The sequence below is a fragment of the Spermophilus citellus genome, assembly GCF_964194105.1.
Source record: "Spermophilus citellus genome assembly, chromosome: 12".
Lineage (NCBI taxonomy): Eukaryota > Metazoa > Chordata > Mammalia > Rodentia > Sciuridae > Spermophilus > Spermophilus citellus.
In genome coordinates this window covers 57175231-57200121 of record NC_138198.1, presented here as the reverse complement: position 1 = coordinate 57200121, position 24891 = coordinate 57175231, and the positions used below count along the sequence as shown (strand labels likewise).

The 24891-nt window shown below is 59.7% G+C and overlaps 1 long non-coding RNA gene and 1 pseudogene across 4 annotated transcripts in view; one reads left to right on the top strand and one right to left on the bottom strand.

Moving 5' to 3' along the window:
• LOC308631379 overlaps positions 1 to 24891 on the bottom strand; it is a 987731-nt gene that overhangs the window by 119777 nt on the left and 843063 nt on the right. The gene's annotated exons all lie outside the window — the stretch shown is intronic.
• LOC308632042 (phosphatidylinositol 3,4,5-trisphosphate-dependent Rac exchanger 1 protein-like) overlaps positions 7289 to 24891 on the top strand; it is a 72394-nt pseudogene continuing 54791 nt past the window's right edge. Inside the window, exons 1-5 of the transcript in view lie at positions 7289 to 7483; positions 7854 to 7925; positions 10478 to 10600; positions 17549 to 17655; positions 22675 to 22776. The product of the transcript in view is annotated as a phosphatidylinositol 3,4,5-trisphosphate-dependent Rac exchanger 1 protein-like (transcript). The remainder of the gene's footprint in view (positions 7484 to 7853; positions 7926 to 10477; positions 10601 to 17548; positions 17656 to 22674; positions 22777 to 24891) is intronic.

Below are 24891 nucleotides of genomic sequence, written 5' to 3'. Positions count from 1 at the left end.
TGCGCTTGGTCTAACACTAATCTAGAGCCCTCTTTGGACGTCTTCTACACCCCCAGGTGCATCCCTGGCATTTTGGAACATTTAGCCCACTTTTGTCAGTTTAAGGCTTGTGACTTCATCTACTTTGTGACTTCTTTTCCATTCACTTTATTTTTAGCAGCTTTATTGAGATATAATTGTTACACAATAATGCCTATTTTCAAAAGGTACGATTTAATAAGTTTTGACATAGAGGCACTCCTAAAGCCATCGCCACCATTAAAATTATGAACTTCTAGGTCATCCCCAAATTCTCATGCTTCTCTGTATCTCCTGGCCATTGTTGATTTAATTTTTGTTGCTATATATTTATTCACATTTCCTAAAACAAATTGAACCATACAGTGCATACTTTTTTGGTCTGTTTTTTTTTTTCTTTTACTCAATTATTTTTTAAAGATCTTTTTGTTGGGAATGAAAATTAGTACAGTTATTATGGAGAACAGAATGGAAGTTGTAAAAAAAAATTCCAAATAGGGACTGGGATTGTGGCTCAGTGGTAGAGCTTTCACCTATTACATGCGAGGCCCTGGGTTCGATCCTCAGCACCACATATAAATAAATAAATTAAATGAAGGTATTGTGTCCAACTACAACTAAAAAATAGATATTTTAAAAATTCCAAATAGGACTACCTTATGATTTAGCAATTCCATTTCTGGATATGTATTCAAGAGAAATGACATCAGTAGGTCAAAGAGATACGTATGTACATGCCCATGTTTATCACAGCACTATTCATAATGACCAAAGCAGAGAATTGGTCTAAGTGTTCATCATTGAATCAGTGGATAAAGAAAATGTGGTACAGATACACCATAGACTATTATTATTTTTTTCTTGCACCGGGGATTGAACCCAGGGGTGCTTAACCACTAAGCCACATCCCAGGCCCTATTTTTATTTTGTTTGGTTTTGTTTTGAGACAGGGTCTCACCAAGTTGTTTAGGGCCTTGCTAAGTTGCTGAGGCTGGCTTTGAACTTGCAATCTTCCTGCCTCAGCCTCCTGAGCTGATGGGATTACAGTTGTGCACCACCATGTCCAGCTCAAAAATTTGCTTTATATGGACACATGAATGAAACTGGAGAACATTATGTTAAGTGAAATAAGCTAGGCACAGAAAGATTGCAAACAAAAATTACCTGGAAGAAAGAGAGAATAGAATAGTGGTCACCAGAGGCTGGGGAGGGTGAGGGATGAGAGGTAAGGAGGGATAAGGAGACCTGGTCAACAGGTACAGCAGGTGTAGTGAGCTAAGAGGAATAAGTTCTGGTATTCTATTGTAGCTATTAATAATGTATTATATATTTCAAGATGGCTATAAAACAGGATCTTGAATGTTCCCACCACAAAGAAATAATAAAGGTTCAAAGTGATGAATTTGCTAATTACCCAAGTTTGATCATTACATTGTATATGTACCTTGAGACATCACAGTGTACCCCCAAACATGTGCAATTATGATGAGTCAATTATAAACAAAAATTTAAAAATCAATTATAATTATAGTCTATAATTCACTCCTTTGATTGTTGTTAACCTTCTATTATATGGATATTTTAGAGCTTGTCCATTTATCTATTGATGGATATCTGGGTTGCTTTCAATTTGGAGCAATAACAAATAAAGCTACTAAGGCCATTTGTGTAAAAGTTTTTATATGGATGTGTGTGTTCTTTTGTCTTGAGTGAATTCCTCGTTGTGGAATGGCTAGACTATATGGTTGATGTGTTTGGATAAGATACATGTTTGAATTTTAATAAGCTATCAAAATGCATCCAAAAAGATTGTACCATTGTACATTTCCACAATTGAGGTACAGGAATTTCAGGTGATCCACATCTTTGCCAATACTTGAATGGTCTCCACAGATTTGACATTCCTATGTGTGGGTATCTCATTGTAATTCTAATTTCCATTTATGTAATAACTACTGACTTTGAGATTTCAGATTGCCATCTGTATATTTTCTTTAGTGTAGCATCTGGTTCAAGTCTTTTGTTCATTTGGAAACTGGTTGGTTTGTTTTCTTCATATTAGTGTTTTTGGGAATTCTTAATGTATTGTGGCTACTAGTCTGCTTTATTCCTCAAATTAAAGAACATTTCACACATGGAGAAAATTATAGTTAAGAATATAAAAATCTGGGGGCTGGAGATGTGACTCAAGTGGTAGCATGCTCGCCTGGCATGCGTGCGGCCCAGGTTCGATCCTCAGCACCACATACCAACAAAGATGTTGTGTCCGCCAAGAACTAAAATATAAATATTAAAAAAAATTCTCTCCCTCCCTCCCTCTCTCTCTCTCTCTCTCTCTCTCTCTCTCTCTCTCTCTCTCTCTTCTCTCTCTCTCTTAAAAAAAAGAATATAAAAATCTGGTAAGGTTGTCACCCATATTTAATAATGGTAACCTTACATTTGATTTGAATTTCATTTTCTTAGCATAAATGTTTTTTTTTGTTGTTTTTTTTCTTTTTTTTATTGTTGGTTGTTCAAACCATTACATAGTTCTTGACATATCATATTTCACACTTTGATTCAAGTGGGTTATGAACTCCCATTTTTACCCCATATACAGATTGCAGAATCACATCAGTTACACTTCCATTGATTTACATATTGCCATACTAGTGTCTGTTGTATTCTGCTGTCTATCCTATTCTCTACTATCCCCCCTCCCCTCCCCTCCCCTCCCCTCTTCTCTCTCTACCCCCTCTACTGTAATTCATTTCTCCCCCTTGTATTATTTTTCCCTTTCCCCTCACTTCCTCTTGTATGTAATTTTGTATAACCCTGAGGGTCTCCTTCCATTTCCATGCAATTTCCCTTCTCTCTCCCTTTCCCTCCCACCTCTCATCCCTGTTTAATGTTAATCTTCTTCTCATGCTCTTCCTCCCAACTCTGTTCTTAGTTACTTTCCTTATATCAAAGAAGACATTTGGTATTTGTTTTTTAGGGATTGGCTAGCTTCACTTAGCATAATCTGCTCTAATGCCATCCATTTCCCTCCAAATTCTATGATTTTGTCATTTTTTAATGCAGAGTAATACTCCATTGTGTATAAATGCCACATTTTTTTTTTATCCATTCGTCTATTGAAGGGCATCTAGGTTGGTTCCACAGTCTTGCTATTGTGAATTGTGCTGCTATGAACATCGATGTAGCAGTGTCCCTGTAGCATGCTCTTTTTAGGTCTTTAGGGAATAGACCGAGAAGGGGAATAGCTGGGTCAAATGGTGGTTCCATTCCCAGCTTTCCAAGAAATCTCCATACTGCTTTCCAAATTGGCCGCACCAATTTGCAGTCCCACCTGCAGTGTATAAGTGTACCCTTTTCCCCACATCCTCGCCAGCACTTGTTGTTGTTTGACTTCATAATGGCTGCCAATCTTACTGGAGTGAGATGGTATCTTAGGGTGGTTTTGATTTGCATTTCTCTGACTGCTAGCGATGGTGAGCATTTTTTCATGTACTTGTTGATTGATTGTATGTCCTCCTCTGAGAAGTGTCTGTTCAGGTCCTTGGCCCATTTGTTGATTGGGTTATTCATTATCTTATTATCTAATTTTTTGAGTTCTTTGTATAAGCATAAATGTTATGTATAAAATATAGTTAAAGCCCTGAGTAGGAAGGGGTGGGGCGGGCAGGCCTTGCCACCACACTGGTGGGCCCCTGTGTGGGCAGTGGGGTGCAGGACCCCGAGACAAAGGGACCTCAGGGCTGGCTCCCCTGGGAGGGTGGCAGGTCTCCCGCCTTCCCCATCTTTGGGAAGAACCCAGGCTGCTGTCTGTCCAGGCCCAGCAGGGTGGCGCTCCGGTGGCCCCGGAAACTGCTGGGCAGCACCTTCCACCTGGCTGCTCCTTCCTGGGGCCCTCCCGGCAAACCACCGTCCCCACATCAGCCCAGGAAGTGGTCCCTGGGGGAGCCACACACAACTGACCTCGGGCTCACCGCGTGGTACTTAAAACGGTGATGCCACCACTCTCACACGCTGAGGCTGTTTCTTATGTCCTCGCTGTCACAGGGCTTGATGGACGGGTCCCCCGGGCGCAGGTGCTAGAGTCCCCCCTCCTGGTGCAGGGCAGCTGCTCCCAGCATTCTGGACGCACAGTGGCCTCCCCTCAGGGACGCGGGGCCTTCTGGGTCAGGGTGCCAGCTTCTCGAGGTGTGACACTCTGGCTAATGATTACGGACACCATCATCTCGACTAGTTAGTGCCAAATGGCCCTGTCCAGCCGGCAGTGGGAGGCTTCCAGCAGCACCCTTGGAGAGCGCCACAGTGTCAGCCGTTCACGCAGCCCACGTCCAACAGGACCCGCCAAGGCCACCGTAAACTCACTTCACCCCCCGCCCAGTTAGGGTTTGCCAGCGCTGGGCAGTGACGGGCGGTGGGCGCGGGGTTTCTATTCCTTCTGTCTCGTCGATGTCGGGAGAGGACGCTGGGAAGAGGGGCAGGGGTCCAGGCAGAGCCTCCCTGGAGACCCCTGGGTGAGGGCCCCACTTCATCTCCCGCCAGTGCTCAGAGGACGTTTGTGCCGCCTGGAAGGTCCCTGTGCCTTGGCCGCGGGCTGGGCTGGCCAGCGGGGCCTGCCATTCTTTCAGGTCAGAGCTGCTCCTTGTGCCACCAGCAGCTTCTTTGAAGCTTCTCAGTGGGTGGCCTGAGCTCCCATTGTCCCAGCACAATGTGGTGGCTGAGCTCCTGTGAAGAATTGGGGACAGGAAGCCCATCTAGGCCAGCCACTCCCTGGCCCTGCAGGATGTCTGCGTCTGCACACTGGGCAGGTGCTTTGTCCCTGGGCCTGGGGCCTGGCTTCCTGTGGGCGTCCAGCCCTGTCCAGACACCCTCTAGGAGCTCTGTCCATCCCCTCCCTTGCTGTCCTTTCAAAGGCCAGCCAGCAGGCGTCGGGGCCTGTCCCACCAGGCACATCCCGCTTCCTGTGGTCTCCCAGCCTGCTGGTGCCCGGCCCCCTCCTGGCCCTGGCCCCCGCTCCCCGGAGCTCTGTTCTGTTACCTGTGAAAGTCCCCGCGGTGTCACCAGGCTCTCACACTTGGGAAGAGGAGTCTAAGATTCAGAGGAGCCATACACGTTCCTGAGGTCACACACAGGAGGAGGAAGACCCGCGGGTTTCCAACCTGACCTCTTCCGTTGGAGCCATGTTCCCTTCTTAAGCTTGGCCTGCCCCTGAGCGAGTGTAGATACTTCCCCTCAGTTTTCTCAGCTGTTAAATGGGAAGGTGATGAGAGCATGAAGGCAGGAGGGCCCCTTGGAGGAGGAGACATTTGAGCAGGGCCTGATGGGTAAGAAGGAGCCTGCTCAGGGTGGATTGCTGAGAGCAGCCTGCTAGCAGGTAAGACATGTGCAAAGGTCCTAAGGCAGGAATAATAGGTTTGGCTGAAGATTCCTGAAGTATGGGAGGATGCAGTGCTGGAAGGCGGGGTCAGAGGGCTTGGGGGCCTTAGGGCCCTGGAAGGTTTGGATGTCCTCCTGTGGAAGTCATGGAAGTTTTGAGCTGTGGGTGACAAGATCTGGTTTATGCATTTAGAAGGATCTCTCTGGCTCTGTGTGTGGACTAGACTCTCGGGAAGGTGAGGGGGACCAGGGCAGAGGTGATTGTGTTAGTCCAGGTGGGGATGTGGTGGCCTGGGCGGGGGGCTGGTTGTGAGGTCGGGAGAGGCTGGTGGTGTTTGCACATGGACTGGAAATGGACCTTAAAGAAGGGGGTGAGGACAGCGGGGTGTGGCTGGACCCCGGAGGCAGAGGGGTACCCGAGGAGAGCCACTGGAGGGGGCCCAGGCTGGGGACATACACCCCGGGGTGTCAGCCCAAGGTGGACTTCAGCCCTGAGACGGGTGTGGTGGGTGTGGTCGCTCTGCGTTGCGCCTGGACGTAGACGCAGAGACCGCGAGTGGGACCCCGCAGCTCGTCCTCTCAAGCCTGAGTCTGGGTGGTGGCTGGGCTTGCGGTGGCCCCGTGGTCATCACCTGCATGATGGGAAAGGATCCGACCGCTGAATGTGGAGGCCCCCTCCCTTTTGCATCTTGCAGCTGCCTCCCCGACCCAGCTCTGTGGCAGCCGGTCCCCGCCGTCTTTCCCAGCACCCGCAGGGCCCCTGTCCACGGCGTGGTGGGATGGGCCCGCTCACGGTGAACCTGCCGCTGGGCTCGGTGACAGGAGGCCCCCTGTTCGCAGGGGTGGTTCCCTCTGGGCCCCATGGGCTGTGACCAGCTGCCAGGCCCGCTCAGCTCACGGTGGCCTAGGGTGGCACAAGTCCTTGGGCTCCCTCTCCCCGGGTCTCCATGGGACTGTTGCCTGGTTGACCCGGCCCAGGCCCAGGGCTGAGCTGGGGCGAGCAGGCACAGGTCGCTGGTGACAGCCCTTTTCTCCTTTGGGGCCACCTCGCCCCCTCCCTCCCCACCTTCAGCCCCTCCCCGCTGGCTCTGTCCCACACCCCCCCAGGGCCAGGCCACGGTCACCTCTCAATGGCACACGGCACCCCTCTGCCTGGTTCCCTGCTCTGCATCACCCCTGAGATCCCGTTCCCCCAGGAATGGGACTGCTCTCCCCCACACCCCGAGCTGGAGGCTCAGCTATAAGGTATCCAGATGGCAGCCGGGTGCTGTGGCGCACACCTGGGGTCCCAGAGACTCAGGAGCCCGAGGCAGGAGGATCGCAGGTTTGAGGCCAGCCTCGGCAACGCAGTGAGACCCCTCAGCAACCCCGTGATACCCTGTCTCAAAGCGAAAACCAGAAAGGGCTCGGGGGGTGGGCTCGCTCCCCAGGAAAAGCAAAACAGAATAGAGCAACCAGAACACCAGTGGCCCTGAGCCTCTGCCTCCCGACTGCTCCCTCTAGGAGCGGACAGGTGGCAGCTCCCTCAGGTGGGCTTGTGCCTGCTTGTCCCCCGTCCCTCCTTTTAATCATCAGACATTGCGCCTCACGGAGGAGGGAGGCGATTTCTCTGTGCTGAGCCCCAGAACAGTGCTGCAGAAGGACCGTGGTCCACCCACACGGGAGGACAAGGGGCCCTGTCTGAGGACGGAGGGTGCTCCAGCGAGGGGTGGTGCTCCAGGCAAGGGGTGGGTGTGCCTGCCCGTCGCCGTCCTGTGCACCCTGCTCTCTCTCCTGGGGGTAGAAGGAGCAGATGCGAGAGTTGCTGTGTGTACACCCTGTGCACCAGGCCCATCCTGCATGCACCTGGCCCGCCCCGTGTGTACCTGGCACATCCCCACATGCACCCAGCCCACCCCCCATGTGCACCCGGCCCACCCTATATGCACCTGTATACGTGGGGTTCGCAGACTCTGGAGGCCCTGAGAAGACCCTGGCCGAGATTCGCATGGGGGTGGCAGGAGCAGGATGCGGGAGTGGGACGTGGGGGCAGCAGGCAGGTGGCGGCGGTGGTGGTGGGGACGCAGGGGCGGTGGCGGAGGACGCTTGGGTGGCGGTGGGGACATGGGGTGGGCCGGCTGGGAAAGAGCCTTTTCCTGTTTTTGGGTTTGTACTCCTGACTTCTGAGCGAATGTGTTAAAGTTTGAGGGTTAAGTTGCTTAGGAAAAAAAGGATGAGACATTAGGAGAGGTGAATTGTCGCCCGCCAGGGACTGACTGTGGGTGGCAGTGAGGGGGAAGCTGGCCCGTGTCATTCTCTTGGGTCTCTTCAGGCCCCCACGGAGGGTGCAGCTGGTGCAGGGTGGGGGGGCGTCCCTGGCTCGGGTGTCAGCAGAGTCAGTTTCCCTGTCCCTGGACCATTGCCTCGTGGGCCCTGGGGGGTCAGCCTGTCTCCCTCCCGGGCGCTGACTGTCGTTGTCTCCACAGGCCTTCCTGCACCGCATCCGGCAGAACGCGGCGGACTCCGTGGAGAAGGGGCTCACGGACGAGAACGTCAAGGTGGGACGCAGAGCTGCCCCCCCCCCCATGGAGGGTCTGCTGCTGGCCATGCTGGGAGGGCAGGTCACCTGCTGGCCCTGGCTTGGTGCTCCCCACCCTTCTCCCATGTCCCTGGAGGACTCCCGGGGCTGTGAGCGGCTGGCTCGGTCCTGCTCCAGTGCGGGACCCTCCCTGGCCCCGCGGCCCCTGTCTCCCAGCTGCCTGGGTCTGGCGCCGGCTCCGACCAGCAGAAAGTCCTTTCCCAAGGGCCCTGGGAGCCCGGCTCCTGCAGCTGCCTCCCGCCCGGGCTGGGCAGCGGGGTCAGGGGCCGGGGAGTGGTCAGGCAGCTCTGTCTTGGCAGAGGCTCAGGAGGCCGAGGAGGAGATCAATGGCCTTCTGTGTGGCACGGGGCCTCCCGCGGGCCTGGCTCTGATGTGACCTTGCTCTCTGGGAAGCCGCTAAGCAGTCCCTGGGACTGTAAGGCCCTGGTCTGAGGGGACCGTGGGCATCTGAGGTCCCAGCCACGTGGCCAAGGAAGATGCCCGCCCCCTCCAGGTGTCCCTGCTCGACTGGACGGGGACCTCGATGGCTCTGAGATCACATTGTGCCTAGGAGAGCTGAGGCTCACGGTGGCCCGGGGACGGCTGGGGGGAGTGTTGGGGTCCCTCTCCAGGTCCCCTCCTTAGCCTGCTCCCTCGGCACACTGCTGAGCACGGCGGGGGTTGGGTCTGTCTGTGGCATGCTGTGGTAACTTCACGTCCCGTCTCCGAGTGTTAAGACCCTGCTCTCCGTGAGGGCGAACCGCCCTGCAGTGAAGGCCCAGGGACATGTGCCACCGGCCCAGGCGAAGGCAGGAGCATCCTTGTCCCTCTACACAGTCCTCCCTCTCAGAGTGCACACTGGCTCCTGATGCCATCGGTTGGCGTTGCCTGTCCTTTCGGGTCCGGGTCTTGCCTTCACGTCGCCTGGGAGCTGCCCTTGGTCTGTGTGGGGCCCGTGATTTTTCATGGCTCTGTAATACTTCACACAGCCCTCCTCCAGGTTGGGTGTGCGCACTGTTGCAGTTGCTGGCTGTCGTGACTGTGCAGGCGGCTTTCGGGTGGATGTTTCTCATTTCCTTTGGGTTCACACTCCAGCCCTTCCTTACAGTCACCGAGGGCCTTAGGAGTGGGGTCAGCCCGTGAGCGGACGTGCTGGAGGGACCCGGCACTGCGGGCTGGGGCTGCCACAGCCACTTCCCATGACGGGCGCCCTGGGCACCCCCACCATGGGGGTGGGACTCCTCTGCTCCCTGCAGTATCCTCTGGGTCTCTGAGCCCGGCACACAGTAGGTGCTCAGAAAATGCCAGAGGGAACAAGACTGCTGCCTGTGCTCATTTCCACGCTGGGGTTTGAGCGGAGGGAGCACCTTGCTTGCTCAGCACTTAGACTGACAAAGACACTTGTGCAATAAACAGAAGGAAAATGGAATTTGTGAAGTTTAGATCAGAAAGATCTTTCCTGGTCCTTTCCGGAGACCTCTACAGTTGCCAGTTTATATCACCACCTAAAAAGTCTCTGTTCCCACCAGCATAGATAGGAGGGGCCATTTTTGGTGCTGTTTTACACAAACAGGCCCCTAATGGAACCTGTTCGGCACCTGGATTCCCCTCCCTGCCACACACTTAAAATCTATATGAGGATACGATGGGATTCTGTGTGTATATGTATCCACAGGTTCTTTTTTCAGGTGCATAGTATTCCTGCCTGTGGAATGTATCTTACTATAATGTGATTAACTGGTTCCTATAGGTGGACATTTGTTCCCAATTTTTTTGTTAATGCCAGTGAGGCTGCAGCACAGTCATTTGGCTGAGCCCCCAGACTCCCATCTGGGCACTGTGGACACTGGTGCCTGAACGTCTCTGTTCTGTGCCCCACAGTGGCATGCCTGGTCTGTGACTGCAAACACCAGTAGCACTCTCCTCTTTGTCCCACAGTTTGTGACAGCCCAAAACGTCCCCAGACGTGCCAGATGTCTGTCTCCGGGGGGCAAAAGTCCTCTAGCTGGAAATGACTGAGAGGCCACATTTTACAGTGTGGAATTACTGGGTCAGGTTGCATTTCACCCTCTGGGTGGAGGTGAGGGAGCAGGTGGCCCCATGTGGGGTGTCTGCATGGCAGGTTCCAGACCCCCAGACCGCGTTTCCTCCCTGTGTTGGTGTGGACGCGTGCCGCTCAGTCCTGGGGCTGGCGCGCACTGGCATGTGGGTGTGACGGGCCAGCGTGGCACCCTTGCCCCTGGGGCTTGCTGGCCCATGGCACTGGGGTGCTGGTCCCTCACCCGCAGGCTGGGGGTGAGCTGGCTGACATGACGTGACCGTGACGTGACCGTGATGACCATGACGACCTTAGCTCTGGGCCGGTCTCTGCCCATGCACACAGGCTGCCTGCTCGCGCCCACCTTCTCGGGGTGGCCGGGCCAGCGGGAGAGCTCCCGTCTCCCTGCAGGCTCTGGTGCCCGGAGCGCTGTCTCCTTGGGCGCGTGGCTTTCCCTGGGCCCTGCTGACGCGGGGGCCTCTGCTTGCTCGCAGATCCTCTTCTCCAACATCGAGGACATCCTGGAGGTGCACAAGGACTTCCTGGCCGCCCTGGAGTGCTGCCTGCACCCGGAGCCGCAGTCTCAGCATAAGCTGGGCAACGTGTTCCTCAGATTCGTGAGTACCTGCCCAGTGCGGACCCTGCCCAGCACCCTGGCCGGTGCCCCTGCAGGCCCATCTGGGAGGCGGGCCCTGGTGGGCTGCTCCTCCCAGGCACAGTGGGCAGCGGGTGGCCCCTCTCCACTTCCTGAGGGATGTGGCCTCTTGCTGAGTGGCTGTGCCCTGAGGTCCCATAGCCAGCTGGCTGAGAGCCCCTCTGCCACAGAGTGGCCAACAGAGGCAGCCAGCGGCCGAGAGCACAGATTGGCCCAGACACACTGGGTTTGAACCAGGCTTGGCCACCCACTGGCCACAAGGGCACCAGGTGCCTAGTGCTGCTTGGGCCGCAGGTCAGAGAGGCTGGGCTGTCCTCCTGGGCACTGTGGGGCTGGGCAGCCGCAGGCTCAGCTCTCCATACCTCCTGTTCTGTGTGCTGTGGGGCATGGCGTGCAGGGCTGGGTCACCTTCTGGGGAAAGCATGAGGGTTCGTCCCTCTGGGGCCAGCAGCCGAGGCTCTGACCAGCCAGGGACCGTGGTGTCACCGCACCCTGAGGCCTTTGTCTCCCACTGTCCAGCACAGGGAGTGAGGGTCCTGCTGCCCAGGCTGGGGGGGCAGGGAGGAGTCACTTGAGGTGAAGCCCTGGGAGCTGGCCAGCCCTGAGCCCGTGTCCCGTGAGTGGCAGCTGGGGGAGGGCATTGGAGGAGGTGGCATTGGGCTTGGCCGTGACATGGTGGCCCGGCTGAGAGCGGAGTAGCTGACTTTAGCAGGAATGGGGGCGGCTCCGCAGGTGCGTGCGGGGCTCGTCTCCTGCCCACACTGAGGGCTCACAGGGACCCTCAGGTCCCTGCTGGGGCGCTCAGCTGTCCTCCCCGTCACTCCCTGGGATTCCTGGGGAGGGAGGAGGGGGTGCACGTGGCACCCTGCCCGCCCTGCCCAGACCCCTGTGGAGACATGTGAGACCGGTGCTGCCAGGGCCTGCTCGCCAGCCGTGGTGGTGTGCGCACCCTCCCGGCACCCAGCACGCAGTGCGCGGGGCTGTGGCGTCCAGCTGAGTCCTGCCGCCTGGCCGCAGCCCGGCCCTGCTGCTCCCTGCTCTGTGGCCCTCGAGACTTCCCCTCTTACTGCCTGTGTCCCCCTCTGTCCCCCGGGACGGTGACACCGCCGTGCAGGTGGTCGAGAGAGGTGGCCCAGGCAGTGTGTCCTCACCCATGTCAGGCTCTGGGCGTCACCGTGTCCCTGTGATCCTGGGCTCTCTGCTCCCTGGAGCCTCTCCTGAGCTTCTCTGGGCGCAGCTGCAGAGTCCCCAGGCCGCGGGCTGCTGGGCCACACCCGGGCGCTCGGGGATTTCACAGGAGTCCCCAACCTCAGTGGCCCGTCCTTCCGCCTGACAAAGCTGCTGTGAGCCCCAGACAGGAGGACAGGTGCCCGGGGCTGGGACAGACACCCTGAGATAGGACGGATGCCCCGCGCTGGGACGGACGCTCAGGGCCAAGACAGGGTCCCTCGGCGCCCCCGGCCTCCTTGCCCCTCTCCTAGATGGAGTCCCCTCACCGCTCAGGGCCCTCCCTGACCGGCCACACTGGCTCCTCCTCGCTGTTCTGGAACACTCCAGCCCCTTCCCACGGGTCTCAGGGTGTGAGTGCCCTCGGGCCCCTTCTCTGCCAGCCCTTCCCGCTGCCCTTACGGTGGGACTCCCACCCGAGGAAGCAGGAGCCACAGGTCCCAGTGACGTGGCCGCGTCTGCCCTCCCCGAGCCCCGGGGTGTTCTTTGGGGATGAGGCAGGTAAGACTTAAAGGGGAGGTGAGCACCGTCCCTGGGAACGGGAAGTGGGTGGCTCTTGCTGTGACACCTGCGGGATCGGAGCCCAGCACCACATCTGCGGGGCCTGCCCACGCCCTCAGCCGGAGGCCTGCGCCCTGCGTCCTCAGGTGGAGGCCCTGGGGACGGTGGGAACCTGCCCGTGCCCACCCAGGGCCTCCTTGACTAATTGGATCCTGGGAGGGAGCCGGCCTTCTCGGCCTGAGTCAGTGTTTTCAGTTCTAAATCATTTTCAATTTAAAACGAGGAGCCCTCGCCCCCTCTTCCCGTGCCGGGGCGGCTGGGTTGAGTCACCGTCTCAGGGTTTTGAAAGCAGCTTGTGGGCTGTTCTGGAAGCTGGAGAGTCACGTGCAGGTGGCCCGGACAGTGGCCCGGGGTGAGGCTGCTCTGGCTCCCACGGCCTCAGCGGATCCGGAGGCCCTGGGACGAGGCCTCAGGTTGTGCCCAGGTGCATCAAGGTTGTGGGCTCCCCACGTGACCGGGCGAGGGACAGGCGTCAGCCTCATGCCCATGGCTGTCTGTGGCCTGGAGGGGACTTGGCTGCCACCACCCCACTCTGGGGGGGACGTGCCTCTGCCCTCAAGGGTGAGGGCTGCCTGGAACAGCACAGCAGCCTCCACAGGGGGGCTGTGCCCCAGGCCCCCTGCCCCCTCTGCAAGGCCAGCCTCGGGGTGGGGATGGCACGGCTCGGGCTGGAACAGAGTTCCAGACGGGCTGTCCAGAGAAGAGGGGGCCGGCTCCCAGACCCGCCCGGTGCCAGCCCTGGCCAGGGGGTGGGGAGATGCCCTCACCTCCTTACCCGCCAGCCTGGCCACTAACTCCTGAGTCCATCACGGATGAGCACTGAGCAGCCCTTTCTTTGTGCTGGGTGCTGTGCTGAGTAGTTGGTACATTAGCTCATTAAAACTTCCCAACAGCCCTTAAGGGCAGGTGCTGTAACGACCTGTTTCTAGGTGAAGAAACCGAGGCCCAGGGGGAGAGGGCACAGGCCAGGTTCCAGAGCTGCGGAGCCTCAGGGCTGGGTTAGGGCTGAGGCATCCTGGCTCTGCAGTCGGTTTTCCACATCTCCTGAGACGCACAGAAGGCACCTGCCGGCCACCGGGCACCGTGCCCACTCTGGGTGTCTGACCTGGATGAGACGGACTTGTTCTTGGCTGCAGGAGGCTCACGGGCCGAGAGCTGAGGGCACATTACCAGGTCATTCAGGTGGCCATGCAGATGTGGCCAGGAGAGGCTGACCCCACCTTGAATCCGGAGGCTGGGGTCGGGCTTGCTAGACTTTGCAAACACAAACGCAGTTCCCCGAGGCCACGGAGACGTTCAGGGCACCACAGAACACGCCTCCACGCGTCCACGCGTTGGCTGGTCAGTGCGTGGTGCACCTCAGTCAGTGAGCCCCTGCAGTCAGGTGCGGCTGCACGTCCTGCGCTCTGGCTGGAGGGAGGGCCTTCCTGAGGGGGGCTTGTTCCAGACTGAGAGGAGCGAGGGAGGGCAGAGGCCTGAGTGGGGGCGGGGAGGGAGGGCCTGCAGCTGGGAGCCTGAGGGCTGGAGTGGGGCGTCCTGCGGTCAGGTCCCCAGGGCTTTGTGGCCGAGGCAGGGAGCCCGGGTCTTGTCCCCATGGCAGGACTCCACTGGGCGTCTCCAGCTCAGGAGGAAGCGGCCTCCCCCTGGATGGGGCGTGGCAGGCCAAGGAGACCTGCAGAGTGACCCCGCCCCCGTGACCCTGCCCCATGACCCTGCCTCTCCTCCTGTGGGGGTCCACAGCCTGCTCCTCCCTCCTCGAGCCTCAGACTTGAGTGGCTTGGAGCAGATGGTCACCCCCTGAACACTGTGGGCAGCAGCAACCACAGCTGCCATCCTCGTGCCCTCCCTGGGGGACAGCTCCCCTCCCCTGGCTGTCCCCAACTGGAGGTGGTCCATGTCGCCTTTACACCCCAGACCCACCACCACACCTGGGCACGGAACTGTGTGTCACCTGGTGCCCACTGGGGCCCTGGGAGAGAGCGGAACAGAGTCCCAAGCAGCACTTCCAGATCTGCAGGGGCCCGGGCCAGGGGGCACCTGGTCAGGCTCCGTGGAAGGACACGGGGTGCTGGACCGGCAGGCTTTCAAGGGGCTGTCGTGGTCAGCTGCAGCCAGCTTTCCAGCTCGGGCCTGCCCTGCCCTCTCCGCGGGCTGAGGGATGGTGCCAGGCATTCGCGGCTCTCGGAGCAGCTGTGGCAGCCGTCACGATCGGGTGCTGCACACGGTCCCTCGGCTCCCTGGGCTCCAGAGTCCACCAGCAACGTTCCAGCCAGCACTGCCCACTGGGGGACATGTGAGAATAAACAGACTTGTCCCTGCTTGCTGGCCTGGCCCCATTGTGGTCAGTGGAGGTAGACGGGCAGACTGTCACTTTACTGAACTTGGATCTCGGGTCTGTGTGTTTCACTTCTCCTCTCTTTGAAGATGTACCCAAATCAGGACTGTCTTCATTTAAACCAAGTACACCAACTCGGATAGCTCTAGACAGGAACTTCTTTTGGCAAACATCAATAGAGTGTTCAAGGAGGTGTTCTGGCTTCAGGCATAGCTGCATCCAGAAGCCCACATGACATTTTCAGGACCTGCTTTCTCTCCATCCATGTGTTGGTTCCGTTCTTGGAGGAGGGCAGTGGTGATGGGCAGGTGCATGCCTCCCGTGGTGTCCAAGGTGGTCCTTGGTGGCTCTGGGCTGCCGCTTGTCACCTTAGCGGCAACAGTTCAGTCAGAGCTTCTCTTTCCAGTAGTTGCACCAGGGGCCCTGGTTCTGGCCAGGGTGTCCACTGGCCCAGCCTAGCCACATGGCCGCTGTTGCCAGGACAGGCAGCTCTGACCGGCTAGGCCTGGTCACATGCTCACCTCTCATGCCTGGAGGAGGTGGGCCAGTCTGGGCAGAAGGTGGAGCTGGTTTGGGAGCCACAGGCCTCTCTCAGTTCCTCCTTCTTTCCTGTTTTCACTCATCAAACACCGTGATGCCTGCCCTCTGCCCGGCTCATGGGTCTCCACTGCTGCTCAGCAGGGGCCACAGCAGGTGTAGGCCTGCCCCTGGGGGGCTTGCGGCCTCCAGGCCTGGGGGAGATGGACGGTGCACGGCTGAGATATCAGCCTGTGGTTCAGGCCCGCAGCCTCCATCTGCCCGCTTCTTCCCCGGCCTCCCCAGGCCTCGCGTCTGCCCAGCCACTTCCTCCGGACTCTGCCTCTCAGAAATTGCCAAGTTAGCCATCAGAATCTGCCCGCCCACTGCCCTGCCCACTGCCCCGCCCTGCCCCGCATCGGTTCACTGGGAGATGATGAATTTCCTGAAGTAACACTGGTGGTGCTGACACGCAGGATGACGCACCCCAGCCCTTTTTGCTTTTTTTTTTTTTTTGGTACCAGGGATTGAAATTGGTGGCACTCGGCCACTGAGCCACGTCCCCAGCCCTGTTTTGTGTTTTATTAGAGACAGGGTCTCACTGAGTTGCTCAGGGCCTCGCTAAATTGCTGAGGCTGGCTTTGAACTCGTGATCCTCCTGCCCCAGCCTCCTGAGCTGCTGGGATGACAGGCGCAGGCCACTGCCCCCGGCCCATTTTTTGCTTTTTTGAGTCTTGCTGAGTTGCCAAGGCTGACCTCCAACTCGGGATTCTCCTGCCTTGAGGCTCATTTGAGGCCAATGGAAGGACACAGGGATGGTCAGCTTGGGCACTGCGGGTGCTGGCCCTCTTCCTGCCCGTGTTATTGCAGGGCTTGGGGGCTGTGCAGACCGGGCGAGGCGGTGGAGGCCAGGCGAGGTGGTGGCTCTGTGGCTCTGTGGCTCGGTGGGTCTCTGCACCGCTGTGAGGGTGTGACAGAGCCTTTGGCCTCAGGTCATCGACGGTCCCTGGGTGTGCGCTGCGTGCCCGTGTCTGTGCCTGTGCATGATGGTGGTGTTGTCTGTGTGGTGTCTCACTGACGACCTGTTTGTCCATTTATGGCTGTGCTTGTGGAGTGTTCAGGGGGTCACGGGCGCTCCCTGTGGCCGGGGACCCCCTGCTCATTTTACGTGTGTTGTGCAGTCCTGCAGCGGCCGAGGGCCGGGCTCTGCTTTGTCCTCTTATGGGACACCGTGCCATGGAGGGGGAGCTGCTTTTCCTAGGGGGTGTGCGGGGGGTTCACAGTGCCCTGCCGCAGTGCCCAGTCTGGGTTTGTGGCCTGCCCACGTCCCCTGGGTGTTGGCCTCGGCTCCCGTCCCTACCTCATGCTGGGGACTGGAGCTGGAGCTGGCATGGGGGTCAGGGCAGCTGCGTCCTGGTTCTGCTGTGTCTGGAGCTTGGAGACCCCAGGGCCAGAGGCCTGCCCTTGGCTTTCCCGTGTGTCCCCGGGTCCACGTGAGGCTGTCGTGGAGGGAGGGAGAGCAGCATGGTCGACCTGAGAGCCTGGGGGTGCCCATGGCCATGTCACCCAGGATGCCTCTGTGCGGGTGCTGTGCGGGGCTCTGCGTGTGGGTTTTGAAGCCCACCCTCCTGTTTGGTGTCCTGGTGCCCGGTCCTCCCCGGGGAGGATGCCTGGGGCCTGTCTGGAACCTGGACGGGCTGTAGATGCCTCCTCCTCCCTGAGCGTCTTGAGGTCTCTCACCCACCCCAGCCCCGGGCTCTGCCTCAGGACATCCTGCTTTGGGGCCTGGCAGGTCCCAGAGCCTTGGGGACTGGAGAGTTCAGTGGAGGGCTTCCTGCTTACAGAGGCCTCTGCCCCTCCCAGTTCTGGAAACCAGACGCAGGGGCACAGACCTGGTGACCAGGGGCCCTCTGTGCTGGACAGAATCCAGGGGGGCCCAGGGGCGTCTGGAGATCACCGAGCTCCCCCAGAGTGATGCCTCCCTGCCCTGGTCAGTGCCCCTTCCTGTTGGGGAGACTGAGGCGCAGGGCCAGGTGGCCAGCCCGAGTTCACCCCCGGGGCCAGGCCCGCGCTCTGTCTGTTCCCGACCCCGGGGCTGAGCCTTCCGGAGGGACTGCTGGGTGCAGGACTGGGGCTGGCGGGAGCCGCATCCCCTGGGGTCCCGCGTGGCTCTCGTCCCCGCAGTGCTGACCTGTAGGCTCCTGGCCAGCGAGGCACACCCGGGCGCCTCCCTCCTGGCCTGTGCCCTCAGGCCGTGTCCTTGCCTTGCAGAAGGACAAGTTCTGCGTCTACGAGGAGTACTGCAGCAACCACGAGAGAAGGCCCTGCGGCCGCTGGTGGAGCTCAACAAGGCCCCCGCCGCCCGCGCCTTCCTCCTGGTGAGTGTGCCCCGTGCTGTCCCCGGCGCCGTCCCCGGTCCCCGGCGGGGCTCCTGGGTGGGGCGGGCATGGGAGGCTCTTCTCATGGCCAGTGGGAGGCCTTGTCCATCCCAGAGGTTGCATCGAGACCTGGCTCATGCCCAGTGGCCGTGAATACTGAGGTGCCGTAAACAGCATGGAAGGGAAGAGCCTGACCACGTTCCAGTAAAACTTCATTTGCAAAATCAGGCCGCAGGCGGTCAGCTCTGCCAGTTCCCAATAAAAACGGCGGCAGTCATAGTTAATAATGGTAATGATGTCGTAGAATAATATTACTAGTATCCTTGGTATCATTAGGGTTAATTGCTTATAATTGAAAGAAAATTTAAATAAAATTGGCTAAGCAAAGTGACAAGAAAAATAACGAGTTCACCTGTGCGGTTTTCTAAGAAGGTCAAGACCTGAGGGGCTTCAGGTACAGCTGAGCCCAGGTGCTCAGATCTCATCGCCAGGATGTGCTCAAGACACAGACTCCACTCTTCTCTGCGTTGTCTTCATGGGGACTTCTGTGACCCCACAATACTAAGGGACTTTCTAAAGTTCATACTTGAAAGGTGACTTAGCTCATCAGAGGTCCAGTCCAGGTCTTTCGCCTCTAAGTCCTCTCTCCCTTCAGTGATGCCCTCCTGTGCTGTTTATTTCATTTTATTTTTCAGTTGTCAATGGACCTTTATTTTATTCATATTTTTTGGTGCTGAGAATCGAACCCAGGGCCTCACACCTGCCAGGCAAGCGCTCTGCCCCTGAGCCCCACCCAGCCCCCGAGCTGGTTTTGATCAGCTGCAGCGAGTTCAGACCTGGAGCGTTGTGGGGACTGTGCACCGGGCCCCCAGGCAGCGGGCCGCGTCATCACAGAGTCCCCGGGTGCAGCCTCCCTAGAGCATCTCCAGGATTCTGGTTCAGAACATTCGCCCCTGGGGCGAGAGGTCTGGCCTGGCCTGTGCCCGGACAGTGTCTGGGGGACAGGTGGTGGCTGTTTCCTTCTGTCCCAGGCACGTGGCCTGCGTGAGCTGACGTGTCCCCCTCCTGCCCTGTGCCCGCCACAGCCCATGTGTGCACTTGTGTTCATAAAACACTCGGTGCTGACTGCAGAGCTGGGCCCTCCCTGCAGCACAGGACGCAGGGGCCACCTTTCTGCCCCACCTGTCCACTTGGGGCAGCACCGCCTTGCCCCGCCCCACTGCCCAGGCCAGGAGCTCCAGGCTCAGCCTCCTGCCCCCGAGCACTCCCCCGGCCACTTGGGGCCTGCGAGGCAGGAGGGTGCCAGGAGGCCAGGCTGAGGAAGGAGCCCCCCTCGGTCCCTGCTGTCCCTTGGTCCCTGCTCTCTCTCGGTCCCTGGTGGGCCAGATGCTCTTTCCAACGGCAGCTGGGCCAGGCCTGCAGGCAGGGGAGGATGCGTGGTGCCAGCGCCGTGCCATCTGTCTCTTCCTCGCCCGTCTCCAGCTCTTGGCCACCTGCAGAAGAGCTTTCATGCGCCTGTCGTCAGGTGTCAAAGCCTCAGGGACGACAGAATCTGGCTCTCTGCTCAGGATGTGCGGGCACCCACTGAGTGGCAGGCAGGGACGTCAGTGTCCTCTGCATTAGTTTTCTTGTCCATTAACTGGTGACAGTTTGTTCATTCATCAGCTTCTTACTGGGCACCTGTGATATGCCAGGGGTCATTCTAAGTCCTGTGACTGCCACAGTGAACAGGGCCAGGCAAGGGCCACCTACCGGGGGGTGCAGGTGATAGGTCACGGGGTACAAAGTTCTCAGGAGGGCGTGAAGCAGGCGGGGGTGGCGGGGTGTCTTGAGGGAGTTGGGACATGCTGCTGTCTAGGTCGCTCTTTGGAGAAACTGTCTCAGCTCATGTTTAAGCAGAGATGTGGGTTAAGGAGGCGGGCAGGGTGACCTGGAGGCGGGCGTTCCAGGTGGACCAGCTGCAGGTGCCAAGGACCTGAGGTGGGCGTGTGCTCGAGGAACAGCAGCAAGGCCCGGGCAGTGGAGCCAAGAGCCAGAGGAGACAGAGAGGGAAAACCAGCAACGGCAGCCACGTGGTCCTTGGAGAGCCTGAGAGTTTTGAAAACTTCGTCTTCTCTGTGTGTGTGTGTGTGTGTGTGTGTGTGCGTGCGTGTGTGTGTGTGTGTGTGTAGATGCTGATGGGCCTTTATTTTATTCACTTATCTATATTCTGGGTTGAGAGTCGAACCCAGGGCCTCACATGTTAGACAGTGCCCTGTCCCTAGCCCCAGCCCAGCCCCGAGAAACCTTTTTACTGAGCTGCTTCCAGCACGTGAGTGTCCTTGCAGGGGTGGACACCACACCTGTCTGCCACCACGGGCCACCACGGAGCCCACGGTCGGGACATTCCTTCAGCAGAGGTTCCTCAGGCTCCTCTCAGTCTGCCCTCTGGGCCCCAGGGTGACCTGGCTGTCCCTCTCAGCCAAGGTCGGTTTTTCCCTGAGGACTCTCCCGAATCGGCTTGGGCTCTGGCTGTTTCGTCAACTCCCGCCCGTGAGCTGCGGCCGCGGGATAGCATGGGGCCTTCTCGGGGCTTTTTCTCTGTGCTCTCCTCCTCCCTGTAAGGACAGAGTCATGGATTCAGGGTCCCCTCAGTCCCTGTGATAGTAATCACATCTGTCAAGATCCTATTTACCAAATCAGGCCCCATCCTAAGGTTCTGGGGGGACATGGCATTTTGGGGATCACCACTCAAAACCACTGAGGGCTGCTGGAGCCGGAGGCAGTGGCTGAGAACAGGGCCGTGGGGACAGCAGTTGGGTCCCCACAGTGTGAAGGCCTGTGCTGGCTCTGGGGCCTGGAGGAGGCGGCTAGGTGGGCTGCGGGGCGGGGCCGGCCCTGCCCAGGGGGTGCACACTCCACTGTGGGTGGGTCAGGTTCAGGTGCTGTGACAGGCCAGGTGAGGCGGCCATGCCTCTGACCCCAGCAACTTAGGCGGAGGCAGGAGGGAGAGTTTGAGGCCAGCCTCAGCAACTTAGCGAGACCCTGTCTCAAAGTGCAAAAGGGGGCCGGGGGGTAGCCCAGTGACAAAGCGCCCCTGGGTCCAGTGCCAGTGCCAAAAAAAGGAAAAGAAAAGGGCTGTGGCTGTCCTGTGGCTGTCCCGTGGCTGTCCAGGCAGGGCGTCGGGCCGGCGGCCAGAGCCAGAGGTGGAGTGGAAGCCAGTCCGAGTGTGCGGTGTGCAGTGGCATTCGAGGCCGGGTCGGGTGGTGTGTGGAGGGGAGGGAGGGGCCGGGGTGGCCTCGAAGTAGCCCCCTCACCTGGACCTCTCTGGGACCTCAGGGGAGCCAGGTCATTCTGGAGAGTGGGGGTGGCACTGTGTGTGCCAGGCTCCTCTCCCTTTTAAATGAAGGAGGGCATGCAGCTGTGGCCGGATGGTCCTGTGAGGACGCCTTGGTCCTGGACGGAGACCGGCCTTCTGCAGCCAGCCCTGGTCTGTTGGAAAGAGCCCCTGCCCGGGCTCCCTGCCCCCTGCCTGGAACTGACGTCACCAGGGCAGCTGGTGGCCAGCGCTGGCTCAGAGGACAAAGGCCTGAGTGTGGGCAGCGTGGGCCTGGCACCTCCCCGCCGCAGCCCGGGTCCCTGTCTGTGCTGGGGTAGACACGGTGGCGGGAGCAGAGCGGCTCAGCCACCAGGGACCTGGGTGGCAGAGCCGCCCCTCCAAGGAGGAGACACCGTGGGTGCTGCAGGGAGGTGGGGCAGCGCGGGTGCCTGGGCCCCGTGTCTGTGCCAGGCTTCCCCAGGATGATGGGGGACCCCATCCCAGGATCTGTCCTCTGCCAGTCTGTGGGGAGGTGCGGAAGAGGAGGGCTGAGCCGCTCGGGGAGGAGTGCTGGCAGCCTGTCCGCGTGTGTCCACTGTGCATGGCGTGAGCCTTGGGGACCCGAGACCGTCCACTGTAGACATTAATAACTCAGGCTCCCACCACCCAAAAAATGGCCTGAGGTTGGAGCCCCCTCCCCACCAGGAGAGGACAGTCCCTAGAGGGTGATGATGGCCGGGTGGAATGGTGGCCTACAGGGGGACCCAGGAGGAGAGGGTCCTGGCCTGGGAGTCCAGGTGGGGGCTGGGAAGCAGCATCGAGGTTCCAAGCCCAGGGCCCTCGTCGGCTGCCTGCTCCGTGCCACCTCTGTGGCCCGCTGGTTCTGGGGTGACTGATGGGTGACCTGTATGACAGGCTGAACCTCCCAAACTCCAGAGCTCCGAGCTGCGACACGGGAAGAGCAAGTCTCAGTGTGCAGGGGCTCAGTGGGCAGGGCCGGAGCCCTGGGCTCCCGGGAGGCCCTGCCCTGGCCAGCAGTGCCCACGTCCCTAGCTGTGGGGAGGGGATCCTGGCGCACGCAGCCTCTGCTCTTCCTCTGCTGCCCAGGGTGCGCTTCTGGGGCTCCCCGCGTGGGCCTGTGGGGTGCACTCCTGGGGTCACCACGTGGCCCTGTGGGGTGCGCTTCTGGGGTCACCACGTGGCTGTGTGGGGTGTGCTTCTGGACCGTGTGAATCCCTGGTGGCCCGATGTCCACAGAGAGGCAAGTGTCCCTACCTTCCAGCTGGGGGCCAGCCAGGGCGCCTCTCAGTTCTTGCTCTTTGGAACGAGGCCATTTGGCCGGTCTGGGCCCCTGTCCCCTGTCCACTGTCCCCTGCTACGTGTGTGGTGAAGTCTCCCTTCACCAGGACTCAGCTGGCTTCTCTGCAGAGGGCCAGTAGTGATGTCTCAGGTCTCCCAATGGTTTGGTCTCTTCTGCAGCCGCTGGCCTCTGCCTCCACGTTTGGAAGCGGCCAGAGGAGGGCGTCAGTGGATGTGTCTACGAGACTTCCAGCCAGGGGCAGCAGGACGGGGCCCACGGTCCACCACCCCCGTGTGGCCTCACCTCTCCTGGGGTCATGAATTTTCTTTCTCGGCGCTGCTTTGCGATTCCTTGGGGACGTGAGGGCACCCGGTCCTGTGCTGCCCTTGGTGAGTTAACGAGGGTCTCTGTTCCTTTGCAGAGCTGTATGCTGCTGGGAGGCCGGAAGACCACGGACATCCCCCTGGAGGGCTACCTGCTGTCTCCCATCCAGCGGATCTGCAAGTACCCGCTGCTGCTCAAGGTGAGCCGCGCCCTTCCAGCCACGGCTTCCCAGAGGGAGGAGAGGTGGCGCCCAGCCCAGGACTGGGCACAAGGGCCCTTCACCACGCTCTGTTCCTGGGAAGCAGGGAATGAGGAGGCACAGGGGCTGGGTTGGCAGCCAACCACCGTCCACGGCCTGCATGTCCTGCCCTACCCAGCAACTGGTCCAGCCTGGGTCTTGCAGGCAGTGACCTGCCGCGGCTCAGAAGCTCCGGTGGCACCTGGGTATTGGTGGCGCGGGGACCAGCACGGCCCGCAGCGCTGCTTCTCCAGACACACTTGGTGGCTATGCTGCGGGGCGCGATGGGCAGCCTGCGGCCCCCAGAGCCAGCCGCTGGGCCTGGGTCGCTGGCCATGAGCGAAGCGTGGCGTCACAGTTTTAAAGGGTCATAAACAGGATAAAGAACAGAAGCCATCTGTGGCCAGCGGAGCCTGAGGGTCGACACCCGGTCCTCACAGAGACACTGGGCTGCCCTTGGGCCAGAGCCGGGCTTCGCAGGCAGAGGCCTCTGGGTGTGGTTCCAGCCCTGCCGTGACCCTGTGACCTGGAGAGGCCACACCGTGGCCTGTGCCTCAGTGTCTCGTGGTCACCCAGGGTTCCGTCAACAGGGCTTCCAGGTTGTTGTGATGGTCCAGGTGGGAGCAGCCCGCGAGGTGGACCCTGCGGCGAGCCCCGTTTTGGGGATGAGGTGGGTGGGAGCGAGCCGCTGTCGCGGCCTCATGGCGGGAGCCGGGGAGGCCATGGACGGGCTCCTTTAGACCCCGCCCACCTCAGGCACAGGCCTGTTGGGGCCATTGGTGGCCAGGGTCCTGGGTGTCGGGGTGCAGAGCTCAGTTCCCTATCAGGGCCTGGGGGACAGGTGGCCCTGTGGCTCGTCTGCTGCTTTCCTGGCATCAAATCCTGGAACGGATCACCTGTGGCCACCAGCTGCCACCCAGGTCCACCGAGGGGTGTTCACTGTTTGGTTCCTGCTGGCCCTCTGCCTCCAGCTGTTTATGGGGTGGGGACAGGCGTGCTGGGCATGCCTGTCCAGCAGGGCAGCAGGACAGTCCCCTGTGGCGACACGCCACACCCCCCGCCTCTCAGAACTGCGCAGTGTCCTGGTCCCTGGCACCCACAGCAGGAGGTGTGCATCAGCAGACCGCCTCTCCTCCCTGTCACACATCCCATGAGCCTGAGCAGCTGAGCTGGACCGCCTGTCCCCTCCCGGACACCACACCGCAGCTGTCCTGTGGGCCCTGGAGCCTGGGTGGTGTGGACGCAGGGCCGAGGAGCCGGTGGGGAGGGAGAGGAGCGAGGCGGCCTCCTCGGGAGCAGCCCTGCAGTGCCTGAGCGTCGCCCAAGAACAGCCGGAACCTTCTACAGAGGCCCCTCGGCCAGCCCAGGAGGCGCCGGCATTCCCAGGCCCCGAGGGTTCCCATCAGCGTTTCTAGGAAGTGACTCAGGCCTGGTGACACCTCTGGCGCACAGATGGCCCTGGGTACTGGCCGGCACCAAGCCCCTTGTTCCCCAAAGGCACTGGCTCTTGCTGGGCTCCTACTGTGCAGGGGTGGTAGGCACAGCCCCGGAGTCACCATCACAGACAGGACAGGGCGCCCTGCTCGCAGCCTCCAGTGCTGGGCCTGATGTAGCAGGAGCGAGTGGGTGGCCACGGGCTCAGCCTGTGAGGGGGCGCTGCTGCCTCTGCCCTGCTGTGCCCCCCCCCGTGCCGTGCCCCACCCCCGTGCTGTTCCCCCCGTGCTGTGCCCCTCGCCTCCCCGACCTCTCCTAGGTGGCCTTGTCTTCCCACTCAGGGTGTGTCACTGTCCCCAGAAGGAGCTTAGAACATTCCCATCACCCAGAAAACCCCAGGCCTGTGGGCGGCCGCTCCCCGTTCCCCCTTCTTGGTGGACAGTGACCTCCTCCTGCTCCGCTGTGAAGGGAGCTGCTCTGGGTGCTCTGGGTGGCACCGCACTGTCTGTCCCCCGCGGCTGGCTGCCTCAACCTGTACGGCACGGTCCAGGCCCGTCGTGCCATGACGTGGGTGCACACCCTGTCCACCCACGGCTGAGTCGCCGCCAGAGTCCTTGTGCTTCCTGGCTGTAGGAGCGGGGA